General features: G+C 38.0%; 1 pseudogene; it reads left to right on the top strand.

Annotated features, from left to right (window-relative positions):
• The first annotated feature begins 1,452 nt into the window (after window positions 1-1,452).
• LOC111826431 lies at window positions 1,453-1,666 on the top strand (annotated as a pseudogene).
• The last annotated feature ends 7,342 nt before the right edge of the window (window positions 1,667-9,008 follow it).

The raw sequence follows: 9,008 nt of genomic DNA, 5'->3' as shown, positions 1-9,008 counted from the left end.
AATAGAATATATTATAGTGTCGGGATTACTGGCACAACCCCTATACCCTTAGGTCCTGACAACCTATGATACAAATGATGTAACATTTGCATTAATTTCCAAGTTCTGCTTGCCCATCTGATTAATGTCAAGTTTCCATCTCTGTAGAGTTTTTCTAGATGGGATATTGGTCATATCTACACCATTTCTATTGCCAAGACATGGTCTAGGGTTTTTTGTTGTTGTTTTTTTAAATATATTTTATTGATTTTTATAAAGAGGAAAGGAGAGGGATAGAGAGACAGAAACATCGATGAGAGAGAAACATCGATCAGTTGCCTCCTGCACACTCCCCACTGGGGATGTGCCCGCAACCAAGGTACATGCTCTTGACCAGAATCGAACCTGGGACCCTTGAGTCCACAGGCCGACGCTCTATCCACTGAGCCAAACCGGTTAGGGCAATGGTCTCACCAGTGGTCGGCAAACTCATTAGTCAATAGAGCCAAATATCAACAGTACAACGATTGAAATTTCTTTCGAGAGCCAAATTTTTTAAACTTAAACTATATAGGTAGGTACATTGTTATTAACTTAATTAGGGTACTCCTAAGGCTTAGGAAGAGCCACACTCAAGGGGCCAAAGAGCCGCATGTGGCTCGAGAGCCGCAGTTTGCCGACCACGGGCTAGGTTTTTACTTTATGGTTTTCTGTTCTTGTAGAGTTCTTTAAAAGCCTCTAACGCCAGTTTTCTCCTGTCTTCCTCCTCAGTTATCATAACCATTAGCCAGAATACATGGGATTCTTCAGTTGTCTTGTAAAGACTGAGCTGTCACAGTACCCTTTAATTCTAAATAGCTCCTTCTGTCACTTGCATTCATTTAATTGATTTCACTTGTATCTTTTTCTCAACCCCTCTCTGTACTGCACTGAATTATCTAACAACAAATAAGTAAAATAGACCTGAGAAGTCAATGGGCTGAGCTGAAAAGGAAAGGAGCTAATGAGCTGCAGGCTGAGATGAATTGGGGCTTGAAAATTTAAAATTTGATTTTAAAAATGTAGAGATTGTAAGTATATAAACTACAACACACTGCTACATTCATATACAAATTGTATAAATTTATTTTTTAAGTGATGATTTAACTGAAGAAATACAAAATCAGTGGGCCAATAAAAAGTAGAATGGTCAATGTAAAAACTAGACCCAGTAATATGGAGGATAAACTGGAAAAGCTTTCTCAGAACTCAGAGAACATGTCCCCCCCCCCAAAAAAAAAAATAAATAAAACAAATTATACCATTTTTTTCAGATATAGCCTGGAGATTCAATATGCAAATAATGTTTTTGAAAAGGAAGAGATAAATTAGATATCAGTGATTATCGAATAACACTGGAAGTTTCCTGAGTTACAGAAGACAAGGGTAGGCACATTGAAAGTCCCAGCATTTACACTAAAAGTTTTGGGTTGCATCGCTTCTCGGCCTTTTGGCTAAGATCAAGTGTAGTATCTGTTCTTATCAGTTTAAAAGTTTGGGGTTGCAAGGACATGAAAATGTCCTCTAAGGCAGTGGTTCTCAACCTTGGCTCACATTAGTATCACCTGGGAACCTTTTAAAAATCCTGATTTCTGGTCCTCATCCTCCGGAAATTCTGTTTCTATGTTACTAATGTTGTGGTCCCACCCCATAACAAAGAAACAGAATTTCTGGAGGATGATGTCCAGAAATCAGGATTTTCAAAAGATTCCCAGGTGATTCTAATGTGAGCCAATGTTGAGAACCACTGCTTTAAGGACTCATGCAGTAAAGACAGCTTATCTACAAAACAGCTAAATCAGGTTAGCCTCAAACCTCGCTCACCTGTACTATATGGATGGGAAAACGTCAATAGATATTTATAGAATGCTGGTAGGGAAAAGTTAACTCTATACATTAAATGAACATGTATAGCAGCAAAGACTTTATCAGGTTTACATGAATTCAGAAAATAAATATCCATGTACTCTTAAAAATATTATGTGAAGGTACCCTTATGTCAACGTACTCAACTATGAATAAAAGTTAAATAATAAAAATGGTGGAGCTGTGGGAAACAAAAATGCCTTGGGATTTGTACCAGGCACAAATGGCTGTTAGATCAGCTATAGTTCGGGATAGTCTGCATCATCCACCAGCACAGACAACTGGGAATTGACTCTGCCTACTGTTGCCTAATGCATACAAATTCCCTTTAGTTTTAATCTGCTGTGCCAGTGACATGTCTGGATACTCTCTTTTTGAAAACAACATTCAAATATACTAACTAAAGTTTCTCATTGCATCTGGATTAACTGGTGGGGCAAAGTTCACATGCAAATGCATATGTTGATACTCAATATGTCTGTGCCAAAATTATGTGTGAACTGATGAGAGGACCACTTGCCCTCTGCCACTGGTGATACCCATCGATCTACACCTCACATTCTATATATTGTGCATGTAGCAGGCTGTGATGGTAGAAAGGAAGGGAAAGGGGGGAGGGATGAACATCAGGGAAGGATAAAAGAAGAATTTTACTATTTTTCCCAGAACTTCTTATTTCCCCCCCAAAAGAAAACCTTGCTGCTTCAAATATAGAGATGCCAGCTCTAATATTCATGCATATGTATATCAGTTTGGAATATCAATGGAGGACCAGCCACCCTTCAAACATTCATATGTATATTTAAAGACTGTCCTTTTTTTGTAGTCCTTGTCAATAAATTGTAGAGATATTTTGCTCTTTATGCTTTTCTAATAAAGAAACCCCGTTTTACAGCAGCCTTGTATGCAAGCCTCAACACAAATGAAGGATTATGCAATCTGCATTTGGAGTATGACTAACAAATACACATTATAACAGAGATTTCCAACTGGTGTGTCCCAAGAATCCTTAAAACATGCAATACTTGACTATTTAGTCAGAGGCACTGACCTCTTTTCCCTTAGATTGTCAAATTTAAAAAAAATGCCAACACAACAATAACCATCTGGTATGAATGAATAAAAATTATTCCTATTTTTTGGTCAGATAGGCAAAATATGTAATATATTTTTAGTGCGCTGCAGAATTTTAGTAGTTTATATGTGCCATGAGAGGAAAATGGTTGAAAATTGCTGCATTATAATGTTATAATTTATTTATTTTTATTTTTGTAATGTACTTTTATTGATTTCAGAGAGGAAGGGAGAGGGAGAGAGAGACAGAAACATCAATGATGAGAGAGAATCATTGACTAGCTGCCTCCTGCACGTCCCCCACTGGGGATCGAGCCCGCAACCCAGGCACGTGACCCTGACTGGAATTGAACCAGACCCTTCAGTCTGCAGACCAACGCTCTATCTACTGAGCCAAACTGGCTAGGGCATAATATTATAATTTAAATAGGAGTGGGATAGGAGTATTGAATGTTCAAGAAAGATTCATCAGTGCAGCAAAAGCACAATTAAGGGTTAGAAATAATGCTAACAAGTACATATTGCTGTTTTGATTTGGAAATTTCTCTATGGTATCTATGTGTAAAACAAAAACTAAAAATCCTTCATCATTTCTTCAATGACTTGCTGCTTTGCTTCTCAATTTGCTAATATGATTCTAGATTGAGTATTTACCTACCTAATTCCAAACATACAGATGAAAACCAAAACATTCAGTCAATCATTCAGCTATTTGTTAATATGCATTTTGGCATCACTTAGAAAAGAGTAATTAAAAATCATTCACGGGATTTTTCCATTTTTTTTAATATTTGGCAATATTTAGGTATAGTCATAGTTACAAGAAAATTCTGGTCTGATTAGTAACTGCCTTTTCTTTTATTTGGTACTTTGTGCTTTGTTAACAAAAAGTTTTTTGTCCTGATGTATTTATTTATTCTTGATTGTTAATTTACAAGCTTAATTTTTCTTTGATTGCTGAGCTCTGTCTGACCTGAATCGATTTCCATCAGTGTTTTGATTCTTCTTACTCTCATTTTAGCCTCTGTAGATAGAGAACACAAATATATCTCCTATATATTTTATGACTTTAATTTTTATCTGTTTTACTTATTCTTATATAAAATTATTAATATAATTTAAATTCCTAAAGTAAATATGAAATCAGATAGCTAGTCCAAAATTTTAAATTTCAAAGAAGATCAAAAGACACTAGAGAAAGGAGAAGGAGGATAAACTGGGGATCTGGGATGAGTGAATTACTCTAACTGGGTACCAAGTTCCTAAGAGTGGAAGAGCAAAGACTGAATTGAGGGTGAGGAGTTGGATGATACTGTCAAAATAAAAATCATACGAGTCCATCTCGGGCAGTGGTACTCAAACTTTTGGTTTTTTGCTGTAACACAACCAAAGGCTTCACCACACTCTCATCAGTAATTGTGTTTTGTTTATTACAGAAAAATGTATGTCTCCCCAGCCCACCTACCACAGGAAAGATTCATGGCTACGAGAAAAAAGTTATCTGGACACTCACCTCTCTATGGAACTCAATGCAGACGTTAATACTGTCCAACTAGTTTTCAATACTTCTGGGGATTTTAATTCAAAACAGGGCTAAAGCTTAAAGAAGCTAATACCCATCGTGTTTCAAACATTTCCTCTGAGCCAGACCAGCAGAGTATTTTCCCTACATTGTCTCATGTAATTTCCACAATGTGTTTAGAGCCATTAGCCCCATTTTTAGGTGAGGAAGCAGGTTTTGAAGAGATCAAGTAACAGTCCCAATGTCACAAGCTCGAATCAGGTAAATGGCAGAGCTGGTGCCTAAACCCTGGGTGGCAGAGTATACACTCGAGTCTGTGGTGGATATGAACCTCCTGGGCTCCAACTGCAGAGACCCTGACCCTGGAGGTTAAGGTGGGGCCCTGGAGTCTGCATTCTACAAATCTCTGGTGAGTCTTGGGTGTGGGAGAAGTAGGCCCAATCCTCAAGCATAGTGACTCCCAAGCCCTTGCTATTTCCTACTGTGGAAAGATCACTTTTCACCCAGAGGGCCCCACAGATGTTTCAGTGTGTTTCCTAAGCTGGTATGAACTACCTTCCACAGAGACTTGTCAAGCCTCTTACTGACCTCACTTTAAAAAAAAAAAATCTGATATAATAATAATAGTAGCTGCTGCTTATATAGAGCCCTCTTAAGTGAAAAACATTCGGTTTTATATCTGCTGTAGCCTCAAACAGCTTATCAGTTACATGCCATTATGATCTCTACTCAGATTAGGAAACTAAGGAAAAACTAGAATTTGAACCATAGTATGGCTTCCGAGGCCAGGCTTTTATATCAATGCTGCATAACACTGTTTCTGGGAGTCATTTGGCTGAAAAACAAGCAGACTGTCAGGACTTTATGGAACTGATAAGCTTGCCTCTGGAGTATGCTTGGTGATACTGTGATAACTACCACTAGACATTGGACAGTTAGTTGTTCAGAGGGTGCTTCAAGGCTGAGTTCAAGAGGAACAGCAGGGAAAGAGTGCAGCAGCCTGCAGAACACTAAATGTCAAAACTTCTCCCCAACTGATTTGTAAAATTTGTGAGTAGTCAGGGGTCAAGTCTCAGCCATGAAGCTTGTTCTTTTGCAGGGTAGAATAAAACACTTAAGACTTTTACTAAGTTTGAAAAAAACAAGAAAGGAAATTTTTCCTCAAGCAAAATTTTTCCTTAGTATAGTAAATCTTTTATAAGTACATATTTTTTATTGATTTTCGAGAGAGGAAGGGAGATGGATAGAGATAGACACATCGACGAAAGAGAAACATCGATCAACTGCCTCCTGCATGTCCCCTACTAGGGATCAAGCCCACAATCCAGGCCCTGACTGAGAATCAAACCAGGGACCTCTTGGTTCATGGGTCAACACTCAACCACTGAGCCACACCAGCAGGGCAATAGAGTAAATCTTATTAGGGTTTTAATTTTCATCAAAAAATAAATATTAAAATACAGTACAGCACTAAATGGGTTGCCAATCTATATCTTATGTCAACTTTACTAAAATTTTGCTCTGAGTTTTCTCTCTTCTATTAGTTATATTTCTTTATCCTGACAACACTTCACCACTAGATCTGTTAAAGAATGCCTAATTCACCTTTGCATCCCCAAACACAAGAAGGTGTTGATATAAAACAGGCACACAGTACGTGTTTATCGAATTGTATTAAGTGCCTGCAGTACAATTTATCCCATGATTGAAAAAAAAAGAAATGCAAAACACTAAAATATATTCCCTTTGTTCTAAAAGTTGCTTGCAATCCACCTTGGTCCCAAATATTTTCACCAGTCAATTTTGCAGAATGCTAGATCCTCAATTTTCAAATGAAGATTGATTATGAGAATAAATTATAGGAAAAAAACCTAAACTATTGAATCTAAAACGGAATTTGGCAACCCCCTAGTTCAGATTTTTAAGGATTCTTTTTTGGTGACCAAACCTTGTTTTAAACAAAATTTTATACAGAAATCCAAAATATTACTAAGTGAAATCTGGCTGAAGGAGTGCATGGAAGCAACTCTTTCCCTGGGCCTTTGAGGAGCTTTTCAAAGTGAATTTCACTTCTCAAGCCAAATTCCCTCATTGTACAGTTGAAAAGAGAGAGGCTATGTGAGATAAAGAACTTTGTCTTCCCAAAGTTACATTGCTAATTAGGTACAGAGTTGAAAATGGAATCCACATAGTATATTATCTCCAGATTATTGTTACTAGAACTCAGACTGGTTAGGAGAAACAATAAGCCCAAAATAGGCTTTGGGCAAACCCAATAATACAGGTATGGGCAAATCAACTGGGTCAAGAATGGGAAAGTGAGGTCAACATCTGGGCGTAGCATAGGCCATTGGCATGAAGAGGCCAACCAGAGGAAGGGGCGATTCCCAGGACAAGAGGCTCAGGTGTGATCTGAGAAGAAAGTTGACCAGGCTTGAAAACTTCTCTTGCAGCTTATGAATATGTGTAAGAGACTCATGGATGGTAATCATTGAAAACTGTCTTTTATAAATGCAATTCCTGGGCAGCCTGAGGTCACAGAATCACATGAAGTCTGACATCCAGTACTGTTCAGATTGTGTATTTTGGGGGTACAAGTCCTAGAGTGTATGAGTTTCTAAATTGTAAGGCAGCCCTAGACAGGTGTCCTCCTATTGATCTGCTTGTGGGGATTTGATTTTGCAGTTTTTGCTGAGGAACGGTAGCCTCTGCTGTCTTCTTCCTGACATCTTTTAACCCTTATGTCGCTCTTAGCCTTTAACTTGATATTCTTCTTCTAACTTGCCTTTAATTTCTGCCTTTTCCCTGTATCTTCCTAATTCTCATGTCAAAAGAGGCTTACTGTTTAACTTTGCAAAAGGCTCCAAATTTATCAGTGTCTCACTGGACATTTTTCAGAATAAAGTTGATCTCACATACACAAAAAGATGGGCAAATTAGGAATCCTGACTTTTACTTTGATAATTAAAAATTGAACACTTCGAGATTTTCCAGTTCCCATCTATTATGAGCCTGTGGTAGAGATCAGCTGGAGAAACAGCTCTTGATAAACAATAATTTGTTTAATAATATTCAAAAGTCCAACACTGCTCCAGAATCACTAATGGTTCTTCTTTCCATAGTTGATTGCATTGTCCTTTCAAATCAGGATTAAGGTGACTGGTGTGGCAACTTCGGAGAAAGAACATCTGCTTGCAATCTACCTGGCTGGTGGATGCATTCTAGAATTTAATTTCTACTGCTGCCAATCTCTTGACCTTTAAAACATTGATCCTGGAAGAAGGGTTTTGTCGTTCAGGTTCATGACTATTCTTTTCCCCAAATGGGCCACTGATTAAGGAATCTTATTTATGTTATATACATTGAAATTTTTAAAACACAGTCAGAGCACCCAGGGGGACAGGACCCCTCTTAATGAAATTCTAGAGGTGTCCAGGCTTTTCATATGCAAAATACATTTCCCATCTCTGTCCAACACTGGTTCTCTTTTTCATTCTTCATTGCTGGCTAACGTGACCAAGTCTCATTCTCTCATAACAAATACTACCACCCCCTTCCTGCATATATACAAGCATTTCAACTCCTTCCCCTATGCAAGGCAGTAGCTGATTTTTTTAAGTATTCAAAGTAAGAGAATATGGCATAAAGTACACCTATCCAAATTAGCCACTGCACATGCAAACAACGGTTCTAAACATTACATTTGATCATTTTTCTGTAATTTGCTGTTCATACGGATGCTTTGCATATGTTGATTAAATATACACTTTCCGCTGCCTGGGGAGCCAGAGCCCCGCACAGCAGACCAGCGTTCTCTGGTCCCAGGAGACTGCAGCACTCAGAGGGGCACTGACACACGCTCTACCTGCTTCAGCTCGTCTTAGCAACAATGATCGCCATATGCGAAGCTGCAGGAAAACAGATGCTGTTTTTCCATTTGTGAAATCAAGTTGTTGGAAAGTACTCAGGTTTCCAATGTAGGAAAGCTCATCTAATCAACCCACGGAGACAGTGTGAGCTTTCTCAGAAATATTTGACAACATTCTCTAGTATCGGAGACTAGAAACATATATGAAATCATAGTTCCAAAATGATAATCCTTTTCATACACTTGGTTGATAATATCTGTTTTAATAGCTGGAAGTGGAGTCCCTAACTTCCTTAAACAAAAGAAATATGTAACCCCGTTTTCAGTTGCAGAAAGAGCTTGAAGTCACCACCTCTGGGGTAGATTTACTGTAGCATCTTATCATATCAGCCATAAGTTTTACAGATTTATCTCCCCAGATGACCAGCAAGATTGCTAGTTCCCTTTTTATCAATTCAAAAGTACAATTTCCACAAAGCCCAGTAAGTGCTCTGTGATTCACTCCCACACTGTCACTCAGAAACCACATCTACTGTAAATATTAACTTATCTGCAATTATTATTATTTTAGTTTTCTAACTTGTAGGAAGAAATGTAGATAAAACCTAAATATGAACAATGTAAAGCTTATATGGAAGGAACCTGGCTTCTAATCCTGTT

This window comes from Myotis lucifugus, unplaced genomic scaffold (genome assembly GCF_000147115.1).
Source record: "Myotis lucifugus unplaced genomic scaffold, Myoluc2.0 scaffold_77, whole genome shotgun sequence".
In the NCBI taxonomy this organism is placed as follows: domain Eukaryota; kingdom Metazoa; phylum Chordata; class Mammalia; order Chiroptera; family Vespertilionidae; genus Myotis; species Myotis lucifugus.
Note: the sequence above shows the minus strand (reverse complement) of the source record. Positions and strands in the feature narration are given on the sequence as shown.